The sequence below is a fragment of the Pleurodeles waltl genome, chromosome 9 (assembly GCF_031143425.1).
Source record: "Pleurodeles waltl isolate 20211129_DDA chromosome 9, aPleWal1.hap1.20221129, whole genome shotgun sequence".
Classification (NCBI taxonomy): Eukaryota; Metazoa; Chordata; class Amphibia; order Caudata; family Salamandridae; genus Pleurodeles; species Pleurodeles waltl.
Window position 1 is genome coordinate 751,298,481 of NC_090448.1, and position 20,990 is coordinate 751,319,470.

Here is a 20,990-nt window from a genome sequence, read left to right on the forward strand (position 1 = left end):
TGGATGGAAAACCATGGTTAGTATCACATCATTGTCACCACTAGTGGACAACATATGGCAGTATGTACTATTTCAGAAGAGTGAGGTATTCATCCAGGTTGTGGACAGTGCAACAGACACACCACTGCATACTCACAATGAGACTGTCAATCTGGTGTATGAGAGACATACATCTGCACTCTTACACTGGGCCTGAGACTCATGTAGTGCTATACCCTGCAACAACCATGTGAGGCCAATCTGTGGAATATGGAACTCCATTGTATGAGGGGGAGTTGGGTGACAGATAAATGACACAACACTTGTGCTCTGCAAGACAACTGATTCAGGTATTCTGGCTTGTACTGCAAGGCACACAGAGGCACTTTGTGGAGGACGAGCGGCTAAATAGTTAGTCTGCAGTTCTCATGCATTGTGTAATCTATGACTGATGTGTCACAATTGGCTGATGGCATCAAATGGCCCATTTTCCAGTGCCCCCTGAGGTGGGTAGTCCCCCTTTGTAAACATAATAGCAGGGCCTATGTATGTGAAACTTTGACAATATTGCACCAAATATGGGTTGTCGTACTTAGTTATCACAATCCACTCACAAATAGTATGCTGGCAGTGTTTAACCTTATCATACATGACACAATGCTGGGGCACAGATGTTGCCATGGCCCATGAAATGTGTGACTTAGTGATGGATGTGCATGACTATCCAAACTTCTGACTTGCGTTGGTTAAATGTTAGGATATGTGAAGCCCATGTCTATACTGGCACAATGACAATCCATTCTGGTTGCATGCAACCTGTCCACATGCACTGCATGCAGCACGCCAACACATCTGCTACTGCCATTCAAGTGCTGTTAACAGTAATTAGTTAGCCAATGGGGTACTCACTAACAGGCCCACCAATCACCACACCAAGATGGTCGAGAAGATCCTACTCCCTGCCCACAAGGTCAGCCCAGTGATGCTTCAGCTGATGGTCATTGTGACTGGTGTGGCACACCCTCTTCAGGTGGTGGAGCACCTTTCCCCACTGCAGCCGCCTTGCCTCCGTACGGTATCCCTGGATCACACGGCCACCCATCTCTAGCATCAATGAGAGGTAGTGGGCTACCAACCAAATAAAGCCTCCCAGCTCCTCCACACCCATTCTGGTCAGCCTCCCCCTGTCAGACAATGAACTGGGGTACAGGAAGAAATACATTTTAGACGGTACAATGGAAAGAAAAGAGTAATGAAAGGAAACTTAACACCAAACAAATTCTATAACCCAACTAACCCACCTATAGAACTAACCCAGACAGACACCCAATAGCACAAGTACAAGGTGAAATACACTGAACACAACAAATTCACAGACACTGGGACAAAATACAGCAGTAAACACGACAGGCGGGACAGCACAAGATAGACTAAATCGCAAGAAGACACCACCAACTGCAAAACACAACCATACAGTCAAAAGAGGCACAGACTGTAAAGAGAAAGTGAAAGTACACCCACTGTACCATGCCTGTAAACTGGATATCCTATTACATCACTTCCTGGGCCCTTGCGTCATGTTTTCTGTTGTGCGTGTATTTTTTTGAAGCATCTGATACTTTCGTATTTCTGACGCATTACTTACACACGTCTATTTATATTGACTCATAACCTTTATGCGTCCATTTAGCAGTAAATCAGCATTGCAAGGAGTGCGAAGGTGGAAAATACACTAAGGGCCCATGGGTCTTGTAGTTTGCGTTTGTGGATATTTCCAATGCATTTGCATCTTTTTTTATTCTAATCGTGATTGCGTGATTTTGAGATTTGTTGTATCAACATAATAATTGTATGTGCTGGGCTGCAGTATGGCATTTTGTGTATGGCCACATGTGGTAGTCCATTGTACAATGTGATTTGTGTGCGATTGTTGTGTTACACCAATGTGTGTGTTACAGAATCATCAGCATGCAAATGTATACACGTCATGCATATGTCTGTATGTGTGACAACATTGTATCTACATATGTATGGCAGTCAGTACTATGCAGGCGTCATGGTATGTGATTGTGATTTGTGTTCACTTATGAGCTGTGAGTAGTTGTCCTAGAGAGCATCACATTTCATGCAACATTCACAGCTCAGGGATTGTTGATGATGGCTGATGCTTGCAAATTGACAACTGTTAAGCGACAAATGTCTCCATATGTTGATCTTGAGTATATGGATGACTTGTGTGTGGACTACACATATGTCTGACATGCATACATGTTTGCTACATACTGTGATTGACACACTCTGCCTACCTTCCTACCATTTCATGTACTGAACACAATAGCCAGTTGAAAATCTTAACATTTTGCTTTGTATTACAATTTGTGGTGGACATGCAGCCCTAGCTGCATTTGTTCTCATCCATTCTGATGTGCATTCCGTAGACATGTTCGTGCAAAGTGTGAGGCCATGTGTACCTTGTGACAGGATTGGGCACCATGGCAGTGGCAGGTGTGATTGCCATGGACTTACTGTGCATGCTCCATTTCTCCAGTTGCTTGTCATTGTCGCATAGGCTCTTATTATCCTAATGAGACTAATGGATTTTTGGGTGGCAAAATCGTTCACAGTGTGGGGGACTAAGTCTGACCCAAAGCGAAGGACTCTTGTCACCCCAAATCCGGGTTGAGCTCCGGCTAACTAGCAGTGCCTCATCTCTCCCAATAGGGAGAGACAATTGGGCACCCGAGCGCATGACATCTTAGTGCTTCCCAGGGAAGTCGTGGTCACTCAGATTCCAACCAGTTCTCTCATTCACAGTGTGGTCTCATATATAAATGACAAAGGCAGTTTGAGTTTTAAAGATTGGTTTAATAAATCGACTGCATTTTAGATAACAAGGCGTGAGCCGCAATAACCAGAACCATACAACACAGTAAGATTGAAATAGTAACGAGGAGAGTAAAACATAAGAATAACGCTATGATAGTGCAACTAGATTACGTTCTCCTCTTCTAAGTTCTATTTTGAGCACAGTATGTTAAGCTCTAAGCCTGCCTTTCAGGTTCCCCGGGAGGACATCAACCCTCATACCTGAGTAAAGGCCTGTGATCAGCATCTGCAACAAGGCAGTCAGCGTCTCGTTGTGGGCTCCTGGTCGGAATCTCCCTCTTACGTGTACCAGGACTAGGAAGTGTTTTTATAACTAACACGCCGATGTTCTAAGAAACGTCCCTACGTAAGAATGTGTACTTTCTATGAACCCTAAAGACTAAGGGGCATATTTATACTCTGTTTGCGCCGGATTTGCGTAGTTTTTTTTTACGCAAATCCGATGCAAAACTAACTCCATATTTATACTTTGGCGTTAGACCCGTCTAGCGCCAAAGATCTTGGAGTTTGCGTCATTTTTTAGCGTGGACACCTTCCTTGCGTTAATGATATGCAAGGTAGGCGTTCCCTTCTAAAAAATGACTCTGAGGCATGTGCGCCGTATTTACACTCCCGGGCAAAAATTACGCCCGTGAGTGGGCGGGTCCAAAAAAATGACATCCAGCCGCTTTAGCGTAATTTTTTAATGCCTGGTCAGGGCAGGCGTTAAGGGACCTGTGGGCTCGGAAGGAGCCCAGAGGTGCCCTCCCATGCCCCCAGGGACACCCCCTGCCACCCTTGCCCACCCCAGGAGGACGCCCAAGGATGGAGGGACCCATCCCAGGGAACTTAAGGTAAGTTCAGGTAAGTATTTTTTATTTTATTTTTTGGGTGGCATAGGGGGGCCTGATTTGTGCCCCCCTACATGCCACTATGCCCACTGACCATGCCCAGGGGACATAAGTCCCCTGGGCATGGCCATTGGGCAAGGGGGCATGACTCCTGTCTTTGCTAAGACAGGAGTCATTTAAATGGGGGTTGGGAGTAAAAAAAAATGTCGCAAATCGGGTTGAGGCAAAAATTTTGCCTCAGCCTGACTTGCCCCATTTTTTTACGCCCAAGCTCCTTTTTCCCCTACGCCGGCGCTGCCTGGTGTAAGTCATTTTTTTTTACGCACACCAGGCAGCTCCGCCGGCTAACGTTATTCCATAAATAAGGCGCCCGCATGGCGCTTTGGAATGGCGTTAGCCGGCGTTAAATTTTTTGACGCACAACTGCGTTGGCGTAGTTGTGCGCCAAAAAGTGTAAATACGGCCCTAAACTTCTACCATGTCTATTGGCAATGTACCAGACTGTATCCTTGACTGAAGCACAGAGCGAGCAAGAATGTATTGTTTGAGAACTCTGGTGCTGAAGTAAGGTAAACAGTGTGATAGAAGAAAATAAAACAAGACCGTGAAACTGGTTATTGAAAAATAACAGTGCAAGGCTAAATAAAATGCATCTAGAGCAAAGTGCACAGATGCCTAATGCTTCAAGCAAACGCGCAAAAGCTACATTAAAAATGGCTACACTACACCCTCCCCTTGTCGGTAGAAAGTGGTTTAAGTCGAAGCTAAAAAATGCCCTAAGTTAAAAAAAAAATTAACTAAAACCTTATATGATTTCAACAAGTCAAGAGGACACCAAAGCACAATAATCCTAAATTTAAAAATAAGCATGCGGCTAAGAGCCAAATTCATGTAACAGTGTCAATTTAGACCAAATTCAATTCAAACAGTGGTCATTGAAAGCAGGAGGTTCTCCACTTCGCCAGATGACAAGACCGGAAAATCCACGCCAAAGACTATTAAGGAGCAGGTGTGTTCCAAAGCCCCAGAATCAACCAAGGCGGCATCCCGTACACGGTCCGTAAACGAGTTAATATCAACTTCCTCCAGGAAGGGTATCTCGTAATCAGCCTCACGAAGCAAACGCAGCCACAGCGCGCATGTCTGGGAATGAGCCCTCATCGGGAACATCAACAGAGCAGCATCAACCACTGGGGGGCGTTGCTGTGAGAGACAGACATCTAGTGCATGTTCAAAAGAGCACCAATGGCACCGAAACACGGGCTGCACACAATCCAAAACCGGTCTGAATGACAGAGACCAGTCACACTCCAAATGCCCCAGGAGTGTTGCTCCAAAGTGCTGCATCATGCGTTCACGACACAGCTGCGCTGATGGGAGCGCCCACATTCGCCCTTGTTGCGGCGGGACAGCCATTGCGGAAAAACAACAGCAACACCAAAATGCCTGCTAATAAAGTCAAAGTGATCTGAAATCCCCCAAAAATGCTTCCGAAAATTGAATGAATAGCCGAAGGTATTAAACCGAATATGGAAGAGAAGGTGTGAACGAAACCAACACCTACGGCTTAGAAAAAATGTGCCAATCCAGCCGTGCTGGACACATTAAATATACATCCCATGAGTTCACCAAAGTGGCTCGGAAAGTTGGTATTTAACAGGGACTGTATTTCTGCTGATGACCTTGCCACCTGAAGTGCATAGGTCTCGCGTGCAGATGTAAGGGCCACATGCTTCTGAAACAATAAATCCTTTAGTCTACTTAACTTGTTGAAATTCACCTTGGAAGTAGCAATGTGAGGCCAGATATCTGCTACCTCCCTTAATTTAGTGGGGGGAAACAACACATTCCCGCAGCAAGTAACAACCTTGGTGACCGAAACAACGTAAACTATTCCGGCCTGCATGCCACAACAGTCTTCACTATGAAGGAGGACGTAGCTGCCGTTTGAAAGCACCTGGAATGTGTGTTTAATCAAGGGGACCGGAACTCCCTTCAGATAGCAAGCCAACTTCGCAACCGAGGCATTACATGCCCCATGCAAGGACAGCTGCTTACAAGTCATCGAATGGCTGACTGAAGTCTCCCATTCACTACCGCTAAGAAAGACCTCTCTCATGCCATTGAGACATCTGTACAAGAAGGGGAGTTCCCACACCTCATGTATATAACTATCTCCCAGCTTTTCATATCTGCCTATTGGAACATGTTTTAAACAAGAAGTGAATTATAATGTAGAAATAGGCAGATTAATAACCCCGTGTATCAACCACTCGGCTGAGGGAATCTCGGCCACGGTAAAAGGCAATCTTTCTAATTTTTCAATGTTAAGCATGACATAAGTCGCCTCCTTCTTAGCCATTAGTTGTTGTTGTCGCATCAAATTACAGGAAAAAATATCTCCCTGGCACTGATGTGCTGCCACGGAACGCGACCCGCGACCCGCCTTCAATGTCTGAAGTGTCCAACCCAACTGCATAATGGACCTTGTTTGACTTTGTCCGTGATATAACGAAGACATATCAGATGTATAATGTCTATAGCAGAAGAAAAAATGTTGTCAATTGTATATATTCGGTCGGACAAGGTGTGAATTCCATTATCCACAACAGCTAATGCCTTTTTCAAATTTTCCTGATCTATTTGCCTTAACCGGGCTGCAGCCTCTTGTTGGGAAAGTTTCCATATTTCATTGTACACTTCGTACAAGAAACGCTTCCTACGTGGTGTCTTCGGGCCTGACAAAAAATCTTGCATGTCAGTGTTATTAGACAGGAGAGTGAGATGTGTCTTGACTGCATCTAGCGAGGATGATTTTAACCATTGTTGACACAATTTTCCCAAACTATAGGTAGTAATAATTTCAGCATGTTCAGGTGATATATAGCGAGGGTCTGCCCGACTCGTCCTGAAACCCCCCCGAAGAGGTGACAAAACGTCAATGACACCCATTGGTGTCTATAGGCCACAATAACCACCCGCCCGGACTAGACAATGAAGTGTTAAATGTACCATTCTGGGCCCAGTCTGTAAATTCACTAAAAGTGGCGTTAATATATTTCTGCCAATCCTTAATTTTTGTAGGGACAGGTATACTAGGCATATTCAATTCTCTAAACGTTGCTTAGCCCAGACAGCTAGTCTGTTGTACTGTTTCATTTAAAAAAATCATTTGGACGGGAATGAGACATGCTCTAAACAATGTTTCTCTACCTTGTGTCTGCCAATGTTTTGTTCCCCAAACACTTTTCAAATCAATATTATTTGACCAATATTCATAACCTTCAATCGACAGTTGGGAAACAAAAGAATCTGAGTATATGAATTTCGTATTAGTCAACAACATTTGCTTATCTTTAGACGGAGTTAACTTAAAATAATATGACTTAGCATTCATTTGATGATGCCCAAAAAAATATGCAAATTTGTCAGAATAAGTTTTAGAACTCCCTTGAGGGGGAGTTGGGCAATGCTCCCATTGCGTATAGTAAAATATTGTTTTCGGACTACTTGCTTTATGTATAAAATGGTGCCCATAATAATTATAGCAAAACATGTCACCATAATTGTCTTTAAACTGGTAAACATCTTCATTCTCATAGACAGTATAGTATTGTAATTCAGTCAACATGGAATCAACTGTCTTCACATCCCAATCATCAGATACAATGCCTGGTATTACTCTGTCATTCATAGATAACTTTAGAACATACGGTATTTGAATTATCTCAGTGGGACTGTATATATGAAACATTACTTTATCCCACACAATCCCATCCGGAATTGGTACTGCAGAAATGTTCACAAAGGACAAAGTCTCTTCGAACCTTATGTGATGAAAAATGTGGCTTCAACACCTCCTCCACCTGTTCAACCGCCGATCTCTCAGGTAGAAAATGACCATGTATCAACAGAAATAAGGTAATGACAAACCCTATCCAGAGAAAAAATGCTAACATAGTCAATAAGAACCACAGGTAGTTCCAAGGAAAAACAAAATACATATCTTTAAGCCAATAAATCAGCTAACGTGGACCTGGGTCAGTGGTTGAAGAGGCAAACGAGTCCGATAGACCATCGTTGTTGTTGGCAAAGTACCCAGAGGCAGTTCGTGTAAAAGGTGCCGCCGTATTCAATGGAGGAGTTGGTGTTTCTCGCGGTGGTACACTGTAAATAGCACCACCTGCAACATCAGTAGTCATGGTGACTCGATCAAATGTTTCCAAGTTAGTTTTCGTCAGTGGAACTAATGCAAGATCATCTTCCACCCTCCCCAAGCTCGGAAAGGCAACAGTGTTGGTATAGATAACTTGGAGCAGAACATCTTCCCCAGTAGTTAGAGGGATTCGGGAACTACTGGACGTTCCTCCTGGTCTGCTGTGCAGAATCGGCCACATGTTGTAACTTGACATTGTCAATAGAAACAAAGCGATTTTCTTTGGCACCTGGCAACGGTGGTAAAATAACAGTTCTTGTTCCGTGTATCCCCAACACAGGGACTGGTGCTCGATAAGAAGGGCCAAATTATTTTTTCACTGCGACCTTTTCACGCACAAGATCCCCAACTCTGGGAATCCAACCAGTAGGTGTTACTGGCACATCCTTAATTACTGTGGAGGCAGCACTTTTAGAAGAGTTATCTTCACGGAACTGTTGTAATTCCTGCAAAACAGTGACACGATCATTTATGTCAAAAGGCGTTTCTGCCGCCTCCACACCAGGACCATCTAGATCCGGAACAAACATTTGTGTTCCGAACAGGCACTCAAATGAAGTACGACCCCCCAGGGACCTTCTAGGCAGGTTATTCAGTGCTCTCTGTACTCCATACAGGTGGGTTAGCCAACTATGACCCGTACCTAAGACTCTTGCTGTTAAGGATTGCTTTAAGTGGCGATTTAAACGCTCCATGACAGAATTTCCCTCGGGATGAAATGGAGATGAGAACTGGAGCTGGACCCCCAACAAAGCCATGGTGTCCCTGAATGCCCTTGAGGCAAAAGCAGGGCTCTGGTCCGAATGGAACGCCGCAACTGCATATGTACAGACAAAGACACGCAAATCTTTAATAACAGTTCGAGCGTCAGCCGAGTGCTGTGGCCACACCCACACAAATCTGGAGCAAGAATCTACAGCCACCAGTATATATTTGTATGCACTATCCGGTGTGAGTGGACCGCAATGATCCAAGTACACACATTGTAATGGTCTGTTCGATATTAAGAGGGGTGTCTGCGGCGGGCGCTTAGCTGTTGAAACTTTAATTTGTTGACAGATGTCACAACAAAGGACATACTGCTTAGTCTCTTTATAGAGACCAGGCCACGAGAAGGGGCCTGTAATAGCGAAATTGTGGTGGCCACACCAGCATGTGCAGATGCTACCCCCTCATGCGCTGCATTAATCAATTCATGTCTTACAACTTTATTGGGGATCTCGCGTACGCCTACGCCTGGAATTTTAACCTCAGCATACTTCCCATAAAGTATTGGTATTTATTAGAAAATCCTTTAGGATAAGGCGTGCCATCAACCGTAGCTTTTATGGCAGCCAGAATTTCTGTGTCTGGTCTGGAACTCGAACGAGTCACTGCGGCTACAGTGGCAACTGCCACTGCCGACTTTACGGCTTCATCAGCCAGAGTATTCCCAGCAACGTGTATTCCAACGCGCTGGTGTCCAAGAGTATGTACAACATGGACTTTAGGTAGCGTCTCCTTCAGGTCTGCTACTTTCCCCACAGTAGTCTGTGTTTGATGGTGTTGCCCTTTGAATCTCTGAACCCATTCAAGCGCCAGTAATGTAGATATTCATTAAAAGACTGGACACAATAATACAAATCACAAACAATCAGTGTGAACTGTGTTGGATCCGTATGTTCTAATGCCATCAATAGAGCTTTTAGCTCAGCCAATTGTGCCGTACAGTCCCCTAAAGTTTGTGTATAAGTATGTTGGGGGCAGAATTTCTCCCCCTCCATCTGGCCGCTCACTACTGCACATGCCACAGAATATTGGTGTTTTGTCCCCACCGCCGGTTGCGCAGAGCCATCGGTGTACATGACTACTTGATATTGATCAATAGGCAATGTGTCAGCTGGAACTGGATATTCAACTTCATATTGTAGAAATTCCTGAGTCTGTAACTTTGGGTCAAAAATGGAATCTACATCAGTGGTTGTTAAAGACGTAGCCCATTGTATCCATCGCGGGTGCAGCGCTTTCGCGTTAGGAACACTCGCTTTTGTAACACCCTCTAGGGCCGGAATAGGGGAAACGACTATAATGCATTTACCCTGGGCAAGAGGTCGTTCTTTAATAACAGCCATCTGTGCAGCAGTGAGAATTTTCTCTGTTGGTGCGAATCGTTGTTCAGCAGCCGAATACAAGTGGGACTTGTATCCAATCGGGACTGTCTGACCTTCATTAAATGTGACATACATAAACCCAATGGCCTCAGCTATCACCCTGATGACCAAATGCGTCTTATTGTCCAGTGTATGTAAATGTTTTGCAGCTAGGAGATCTGCTTGCAACTCCCGAAGAGTATGTGTATGTTCAATTGTCCAGAATTTGCTAGAAAAATCAGGACGTATTAATTTGTATAAAGGTTTTATGCGTATAGCATAATCAGGAATGTATGTTCTGCCAAAATTTAGAAAGCCCAACAATGATTGAAGTTTCTTAATCGTATTAGGTGGTTGCAATTGTGCACATTTTTCTAAAAATTGTGGCGCTAGACTCTTACCTTTATTTGACAGCTCATATCCCAGGAATATGACGCTGAGGAAGGCAATTTTTGATTTTTTGAAATTAAATTTGGAGCCTATTTTGGCAAACCCAACAACAATGCGGGCTACCCGTCTTAAATGTTGTAGTAACTCATCATCCGTGAGATATATATCAGGGTCCAATGCTTCAGGGTCCAACCCATGTAAAAATTCAGTCACACGAGCCGCAAACAGTCCCGGGCTATTCTTATACCCCTGAGGCAAACGACAGAATTTTTCTGGAAACCTAACGCACTAAAACTTGTGAGATCCCTACTTTCGGGTGCTATATTCTGGCAGAAGAAACCATTCGAGATGTCTAAAGTCGTTTTGTATTTTTTCCGCACAATGTTGTTCATCAGTGCAGCGCTATGTGAATTTTGTATTGCATATGTACGTGTATGTCCGTTAAAATGTCTGTAGTCTAAGACTATTCTATATGAATGGTCCGGTTTAGCTACAGGGAATAAGGGATTATTCATTGGCGAGACACAGGGTTCAATTACTCCCTGGTACTCTATTTGCGTAAGTATTTCTCTCACAGTGCCATTGCTTCATGTTTCATTGGATATTGCGGTTGTGGCTGAGGTTCACCTTTAATCGGAATTACATGATATGGAGAATCCCTATCCCACCCTACGTGATTTCTATATAAGGCAGGTGCTTGTGCTAGAGCCCATTTGATGCTATAGGACTCTGCGAGTTCCCCCGGAACAAGTGGTGGGAACGAAGGTTTAATAACCTCCTCCCCAACTGGGCAGCTGCGAACAAAGTCAGGCAGCCAATCCTGTTCAGCCAGCAAAATGTCATATATCTTGACTACACGATCCCAAAAGATTGCGTTTATAGAGCGTTCAATGTCTCCTTCCATTCGTAAAGTCACTGTATATACCCTATCGGGTTCAGAGACACGCATATCTGCTGTTTCAACTTGTATGAAGTCATCAGTTGCTTTCACCTCCAGATGCTCTAGAAGATTCCGGCGAACTATTGTGACCTCTGCCGCGCTGTCTAGCAGTGCTAGGGCCCATGTCTTGTTCTTCAAGAGAACTCTCTTCCTGTGTAGCATGTCTAACTGAGAACGCCGCCACCTTTTTCTTTTTAAACTGTTGTTTTTGTTGTATCGGTTTCTCTTCCTTCTTGACAGAAAAATCTGAAGAGCGTTGTGATTCCTGTCTTGGTTTCACGTACTCTGTTCTCCGCTCTGACCGCCCACCTCTCTCATTTCTCTTTTCCGATGAGTCCTGAAAGGAACGAGATTGGTGTGTATCAGTGTATTGATATCTATCAGGCGTTTTCAAGTTATCCCTATTTCTGAGATTATACCTAGTCTGCGGGGTCTCCGCTCGCGGAGATTCTCCCCTTTCTTTTTTAGGTGTCTGTTGTTTTTTCTCCCAGCGCTTTTTATTATCCTCAGGTTGCTGTTTAGTATTGTCTTTACTAATTTTCCCCTGAAACTGTGGTTTCTGTGGTCTATCCCCTAGGCTATCTCGACCGATACTGGAATATGTTTCCGCTATTATTTTAGGCAGTTCCCGCTCCTGATCTTGTTGCAGGACGTCACAAAGACGCATACGCACCGCTAGTGCTACTGCCTCCCCTTTAAGATTACTTAGTATTATTGAAGAAACCGTGGCAAAATTTCCCATCAGTTGTATTCCCAAATCTAAGGCTGGGGCAGCCCGTATTCATCCTGAATCTGTTTAAGCACTTCCGGTAAGTTTGCCAATGTTGGTGTACCGTGTGCTGTTGTATAGAGCGCGGCAAACACCGTGCCCCATGTATTACAATGTTCCACTGTGGGAACCATGCCAAATGGTAAACACATAGTTAATATTCTATGTTTGTCCTGAGGTCCCGTATGGGGAAATACCGCTTCAGGCTTATTCATTGTTTGTGCCAGCCAAAATGGAGTCTCCTCTCGTTTTGCCGGAAATTTACCCATGATAGAGTGTACAGTTGCCGGGTTTATCCCTGGAGCTACTGCATGTTGTTGTGCTGGAGCAGAACGCGCTGGGTTTGTATTTAGTGTCTGCATTACAAATTGTACTAAGCGTCTATATGTAGCCGTTAAGTCTGTATATAAACAACGAACTTCAGCCACTGGTATATTGGGAACCGCAGGATGTGGTGTATATGTGGCCAGTCAAGGCCAAGTCGGACCATCATTACTCAGTGGACTTAACCTTACTGGCAATATTGTATGGGGTAGGGCGCCATCAAGCCAATTATTATGTTCTTGATAAGATAGAGGTATTTCTAGGTATGCGTACGCTCTGTACTGGCCAGGTGCTTTAGCAACCGTATATGTGTGAAATGTATTTGTATTCCCATCAACTGCTGCAAATGTGACCCAAGAGTAAAAAAGTTCTGTTCTATAGGCTGCATGGGCGGCCACCACAAATGTGACTGGACCCCCCTGGATCGTAAGACATTGTGCAAGCAAATGTGCTGTGAGCGGCTGTCTCATATTAAGAGCTATTTGTATTACTTGGGGATTCGCCATTTGAAGAACAGCGATGGTTCAGAGAAGGCACACCAATCGGGGCCTTTCCTTTTAAGGTTCAAGCTTGAACAACCATCCGCTATATTTCAGGATCACCTATATCATGGTGGTGGAAGTCCTCAGTGCCACGGACATCTCCGTTAACGGAACTGAGGGATCATTATAATATATGAGACCGAGAGAGACTGGTGGACCCGAAAATTAGAGCCAGACCAATCGTTGGCGGCGCCATGTCGCGTAGGCTCTCATTATCCTAATGAGACTACTGGATTTTTGGATGGCAAAATTGTTCACAGTGTGGGGGACTAAGTCTGAGACCCACGGCGAAGGACTCTTGTCACCCCAAATCCGGGTTAAGCTCCGGCTAACTAGCAGTGCCTCATCTCTCCCAATAGGGAGAGACAATTGTGCAGCCGAGCGCATGACATCTTAGTGCTTCCCAGGGAAGTCGTGGTCACTCAGATTCCAACCAGTTCTTTCATACACAGTGTGGTCTCATATATAAATGACAAAGGCAGTTTGAGTTTTAAAGATTGGTTTAATAAAACGACTGCATTTTAGATAACAAGGCATGAGCCGCAATAACCAGAACCATACAACACAGTAAGATTTAAATAGTAACGAGGAGAGTAAAACATAAGAATAACGCTATCATAGTGCAACTAGATTACGTTCTCACTTCTAAGTTCTATTTTGAGCACAGCATGTTAAGCTCTAAGCCTGCCTTTCAGGTTCTCCCGGGAGGACATCAACCCTCATACCTGAGCAAAGGCCTGTGATCAGTATCTGCAACAAGGCAGTCGGCGTCTCGTTGTGGGTTCCTGGTCGGAATCTCCCTCTTACGTGTACCAGGACTAGGAAGTGTTTTTATAACTAACACGCCAATGTTCTAAGAAACATCCCTACGTAAGAATGTGTACTTTCTACGAACCCTAAAGACTAAACTTCTACCACGTCTATCGGCAATGTACCAGACTGTATCCTTGACTGAAGCACAGAGCGAGCAAGAATGTATTATTTGAGAACTCCGGTGCTGAAGTAAGCTAAACAGTGTGATAGAAGAAAATAAAACAAGACCGTGAAACTGGTTATTGAAAAATAACAGTGCGAGGCTAAATAAAATGCATCTAGAGCACAGTGCACAGAGGCCTAATGCTTTAAGCAAACTCGCAAAAGCTGCATTAAAAATGGCTACACTACATCATAACTGGGCTAATCATGTTGGGCATTGTCACCAATGATGTCCCCACCTTGTCACACATGCCCCATGTAGCCATTGCAAATCCCACACTGAGTTGTGTTAGTGGTCTGTTCAAACATTACCATACCACCATATTTTTACATCCACTGCCTCATGTGTGGACCCCTTATTTAGTTCGTTTTTAGACATGTTGTTGTGTGTGATATGCTATTGTGATACAAGTTAGCAATGTGGATGTAAATTATATGTAGTGGTCCATAAACTGTGTCCTTCAGTTGTCGCAGTCAAGTGATGGGGATAATTATGATGTGTGTGATGGTAGCAGTTCACTCTTACACTTCACATGTGATGTTGCTACAGTACTCTTCAGATTTGTATTTGTGACATGCTCCCTAAGGTTAGACTGATAATCCTAAAGTATATGTTGGAGAGATTGAAGACACTGAGGGCAGATTGTGTGTATGAGTAAGATGTTTATTGACAAAATTTATAAGGTGAGTTACGTGATGCTTATGTGAAGAAGTTCTGTACAATTTGCAGTCTGCGGCATATACCAGCAGCTGTGTTGTGGTCTTCCCCCTCATTTACTTCTCTACCATCCTCCTCCTCAGGTAGGTCATCAACCTGCTCATATAATGGTACGTTCATCCGTACACATATTTTGTGCAGGATGGCACAGGTCAATATGATTTTGCAGACCATTTCGGGGGCATATAGGAGGCTGCCTCCTGTGTTGTCCAGGCACCTGAATCTGGACTTCAGGATGCCAAATGTCCTCTCCACAATGGTATGAGTCCTCTGATGTCCCTCATTACATGCAAGCTCTGCTGCTGTGCTTGGATTGTGAAATGGGGTCATTATCCATGGCTCTATGCCATAACCCATATCCGCTGCAAAAGATTACAGAAGTAAATCACTGTGAGGACTTGCAAGGTGTGCATCATGTAGCATGGCAGTTGATATTAGGATCTGGTTGTGGCTCATATGTATCTGTGTTTTGGTGTGAGTTCCTATCCTTGTGTGATCTTTCCTCAGCACGAGGTTGTTGGACATGACAATCTTGTGTATGAGTCAAGGACCTAGTACACTTGATTTAGATTCCACACTGATAGTCATTCTGTATGTACCATGTGTTTTGTAATGCACTTTTGTGTCAGTGTGCAGTCAGTAGAGGGGACATGACACATCCTGACAACACAATGAGGTCAGACGTGGGGGCAACATGGTGGCATTACAGTACCTGGACATTCCATCACTTTTGACATGTGTCATTGCAGATGAGGTGTGACACTTAGGGCCGAAGAAATTGGTTAGTGGGAATGCCCAGCATGTCTCCTAAATTGGCTACTGTGTCCTGCAACATATCAACAATGCAAAGATGCCCCATGTGTGACATGTTACTTGGCAACCCTTTGTTGTCCCCTGTGCCAGTTGCACATGTGTAGCCGTGCACCAACGCTGCCTACCCTACACCAGGGTACTTGGCTATCTGCCATGTGGAGGTGGATGTATCTGTGCTGTACGGTACACCGCTCTGGACAAATGCTTTTTTGATGGCCAATTGGCTCTTTCTGTGTGTGCAGCCGTGTGCAGCATGCATTTGTGCCACATTCATCTGAGTTCATAGCACCAGCTACCTCCCATTTGCAAACTGCATACCGCACCCCTGGGGTGGTATTTGTTTTGTTGGCACTTCCTCAGGTCTTAGGGTAAAGCAATATGTGAGTCTGCACCTTCATGCTATGTATCTTGTAGTTACAGACCTGCAGCGAGAAACATTGCACACCCCTTCCACGCTACATGCAGCATAGGAGGGTGGCCAATTTAGAATGTGCTTTAAAGTAATGTAGAGATGGTCATCTGCCAAGATGTACATACAGTGCAGGCCATGACTATGGAACTATGGGCTATAACATTGTTCACTTGGTGTTCCAGAGTGGCAGCTAATGTTTGTGTCAGCCATGAGGTGTCTAAGGGCGTGTATCCCATTGTCACTGGATGATCAACGTAACTAGCAGTGTCTCTCCTATCTTCCAAAACAATACTGTGCATTTCTACTGTCGGCACATGCACAGTGCAGGCTATGGGATGTAGCTCAGTTACTTAGCAAATGTGTCCCTTGGCACAGTGCATGTGAGGTCAGTGATGTCCTGTTGTCTCCCACTGGGTCTCACTATGACATCCATGATCTGCGCTGTCTGACTGTGTCTCTGCCTCCTGTTAGGCCATTTCTTATATCTGGTACAGACATGATGGTGTTGTGAGTCAGTGAGTGTTGCATGTGAGGTTGCACTACAGTGACTGTGGTTCCACTTCTAACACATTTGGCACATGGTATATGTTGGTGATTGATCTTGTATTCCTATGTGTGTGAGCCACTGCGCCAGGCAGTTGTCTCTGCACACTACAGGTAAGTTAGGTATGTGTTGATGAGATGCAGTAGGTATTGGCGCAAGTTGTGTGGTGTTTGATATTTGTTCTGGCAGTGATTAGCACGACATGACTTAAGACTTCTGTGCCTATTTGGAAGTTACATGACATGGGCATGGTGTAAGCCCTTGATGTGTCTGTGCTATTTTTGTTTTGTGTAGTGTGTGTGATGTGTATATAGTGGCCACCCCCCTGAAATTTTCTTCGCCATATTGCTTTTAGTCTGTCTTCAGTCAGGTACTTTTGTTTTTGTTGATGAGCGAATTGTTGTACCTGATCACAAGCCAATCCCACCAACAGCTTGGCCACTCGGATTTTGGCAAGATTCTTTGTTGTTTTAAGCTTATTGTTTTTTGTTTTTGACTTTCTAATTATTTGTTATATTGCTTATAATGAATTAGGTGTATATCCCAGGTAACAAGGGTTGATTGGTATAGATTCTCCTTGCTGTGTATGTATGCCAGCTAGATACTGGCTAGAAGCGCATTAGTGTAATACTAGTTGAACCTTTGAGTGTATAATTAATAAATAGCCAGACATGGGCAAGAGGAAGCAACCTAGTGCAAAAGATACTTCCTCCAATAAAGACAATTCTTCAATACTAAAATTGATCTCAGGCTCAATGGGTGCCATAGACAAGCTGATTATCAATGTTGAGGAAAAGTTACTCACTCAGAAGGGACCACGGGAATCTTTAGCTAACCTTAATAATTCCCTATCACCAACACTAGCCTCCCCAACTCAGAAAGAGTTATTGAATGTGGGGGTTTGTTAAAGGGCCCAAATGGATGTATCCATTATTCAAATGAGACTATCTCAGAGGCCAACGATTCCCCTCCACCACCCAAATGTATAAAGAATCTTAAAGCAGCCCGCAAGGGCAGAGCACCTAGTTATGAGCCAACTGAAATAAGCAGACATGGTAATATTGGAGCCCAACCCACGGAACAAATTCATATTAATTCTGTCAGCACAGAACCCTGTCAGAAGACCTTGCGGACCATAGCTAAGGCAAAAACAAATGCCTTAGATACTATTGGTGCCTTGGAACACTTAGTTAAGACATCCTTTGAGTCATTGACAAAGCGCTTAATTAAAGTGGAGGAAAACTTGGAGTTAATACTTAATTCAGTGAATGCTCTGGTTTTTAAGTCCAACTATCACTACTCCTCAACTTTCTGGCGATATAGATTCAAATCGGAACTTGTCTTCCCCTAAAGAATGACAACTTCCACTAAACAGTTCTTGGGCCAATCAACGCCACGTAGAACCCCGTATTCTTTCAAATTGCACTAGTAGAACTCAACAACAAAATGTGAATATAAATGGTCCAGAAGCACATAATAGTCCTAAATTTACGATGAACATAGAATCAAGAGTTATATTAAATCTCCCACCTGCTGTAACTCCTTAAGTAGTAGTTCTTGCAAATGTTTCTACTATACTTAAGGAAGATAGAGAAACATGGACGGCCTTGCGAAATAAATCTTTGAATTGGTTAGGAACATGCATGAAACCCGGCATGACAGATACTCTTTTTAAAGATATTAAAATGGTCAGGAGAGTTAAATGGGTGGGCAGGAGCCATAAAACATTAAGGGGTGATTGTGTGGTACTCTCGTTTAAAATCCCAAAATTAGTGGAGCTATTTTGAGATGCTTAAGCCCACGACAGATTCCTGACCACGGCATCTCACTGCTCCCCCTAGGCTATTTCTATAAATCTAATGAGAGGCATGACCAACCTAGAATAGAGCCCTTAAATCAACAAAGTAGACAAGAAAGAAATTACATGGTTCCTATTGAGAAAAGATTTCATGCCACCCCGTTGGAGGATGTGGATTGACTGACGGTGGATCATGCTGAGGGCATGTTGATGCCTATGACGATGAACATCGTCCCTGACTCATTGAATATTGGAGATGGCCAGGTGGGGAGTAAAGAAGAAGAATTGACGATGAATGAAAAAAGAGAACAACAATTTTGTTTTGATGATTCATTGGTAGGCGGAGTTCCCGCCCACCTGGCCATATCCATGATAACATCTAAACCCCATATAGAGATGGAGATTAAAATACCCTCACTAACAGGGAAAGCAGGGCAACATGAATCCCTGGGGTTGGGTTCTAATACCCCAGGAGAATGAGGACTGGTTAGAATATATCAGATTTTTTCCTTGTGTGTGTTTACAGGAGACTTGGTCTGTGGATTCCATCCATATAAACGGCTATAGGACATTTCACTCCCCCGCAATCCCTTCTCTACGAGGTAGGGCAAAAGGTGGTTTGTGTATATATATATCTCTAATAAGTATGACTCAATAAAAGTGTCTAGTATAACCTCTAACGCGTTTTATCAACTGATGCTATGTGAATTGAAAAATGGTGCGCACCTAGCTATTATTAATTTCTATAATAACGCCCCCCCCCCCCCCACAAATCATTGCACATATACTTAGGCAATTGCAGGATGACCTGGATCGTGCATGTAATTTTACACATAAAGAGATTTTTATAGTGTGGGGAGGTGACTTTAATACTCACCTCTACTCCCAAATAGATGATAAAGTTTGTTTCCTTGGTGCGGGAGAAACCGATGATTTATTTCATTTTAGTCATAATCATTATGGCAACCTGTTGAATGACATAATATTTAAATTCGATCTTTCTTTCTGTAACTGGTTAAACGGCAGTAAGTTACAACTTAAGCCTACCTTTTACGGTAGATGCACAAACAAAATAATAGATTTCATTTTAATATCCAATAATCTCGTTTTTTGCGCCTCGCTGTACAAGATTCATGATATTGTGCTCAGTGATCACTATCCACATAGTATACACCTTGCATTGCTCCAAGGCACAAATAAACATAAAGGGGTAGTAGAAAATGTAATCAATATTGAACTGCGCTCAAGGAATGGTTATACAATTCGTTGCTCACAGATTGAACCAATAAGTTTTATGGAAAAGCTGTTGAGTGATTATGCTAAGGAGGTTGGAATCTGCCTTTTAGATAACACCAGCCCTCGGGAGTGTATTAGAGCGTTTACAGTAATTTCCACTGGAATCAAACAGTCTCTTACAGTAAATACAGGCAAGCCTGGACCACGGGGAAATAAAGGGTGGTTTGATACAGCTTGCACAAAGGCCCATAAGAAACTTAAACTGTATCTACATACACAAAACCCTGACAAGCATGAGATTATCATTCTTAGACAGGAGTATAAAAAGGCTATAAAAAACAGGAAAAAAAAATTAAAAGATGAGACCTGGAACTCTCTTTACAATGCAAGCCTCCAAAAAAATAATGCAGAATTTTGGAAAATAGTGAACTCTCCTCTGTGGGGTGATAGCATGGCACCAAGTATTGAAATAGCTATCACGGAAGAGGAGTGGATTACCCATTTCTCTCAAATTTACTCTTCGGGAAAGTCTTCACCTGACACAATTTCCCATAGAGTGGATTACCAGCCTATTACTCCACCTTTAAGCATAAACGAGGTAATTGAGGCCATAAATGCTAGTAAGAGTGGAAAAGCACCAGGCCCAGACGGAGTACCTATTGACATTTACAAGTCTAATGTTTCGCTCTGGGGCCCTTTATTGACACAGGTTCTACGAGCTTGTTGTGCCACAGCCTTCATCCCGACCTGGGTGGAGTCCGTTATTGTCCCAATATTCAAAAAAGGCGACCTCCAGCATGTTATAGACCAATCTCACTCCTCGATACCCTTGCAAAGATTGCAGGACGTATTGTCTTGAACAGGTTACGGGAGTGGACGGAAGCTAATAATGTTTTAACGGACCTACAATATGGTTTCAGGTCTGGGATTGGGACTGTGGAACAGGCTCTGAACCTAGATATCTTGATTGGAAAATACACGAAGGCTAAGACAGGAGCTTTATACCTTGTATTTGTAGACCTGACTTCAGCGTTTGACTGTGTAATTCATAGTAAACTCTGGTCTATTCTGTTGCATATGGGGGTAGACAATACAATAGTCCATTTTATTAGGGAATTATGTTCTGGAGCTAGAGCTAGAGTACGCTTTGGGTCCCAGGGGGCGTGTTCCTCCTTCTTTTCTGTGAAGCAGGGGGTTGCGTTTTAGCACCTCTTCTCTTCTCCCTATACATCAACAAATTATAACTACAAGTTATAACTACAGTATGTAGAGATCTTCCACAAGTTGGCTCCCGACAGATTCCAGCACTTATGTATGCCGATGATGCCGTTCTTATGGCACGTACACCAGCAGCCTTGCAGCAATTACTGGCAACTTTTAACAACTATATGGAAGATCTAGGCCTTAAAATTAATCACTCTAAAACTTATATAATGACCTGTAGTACAAAACCTGTAAAAAAAACTCTATATCACAATAAAGGGTGTGG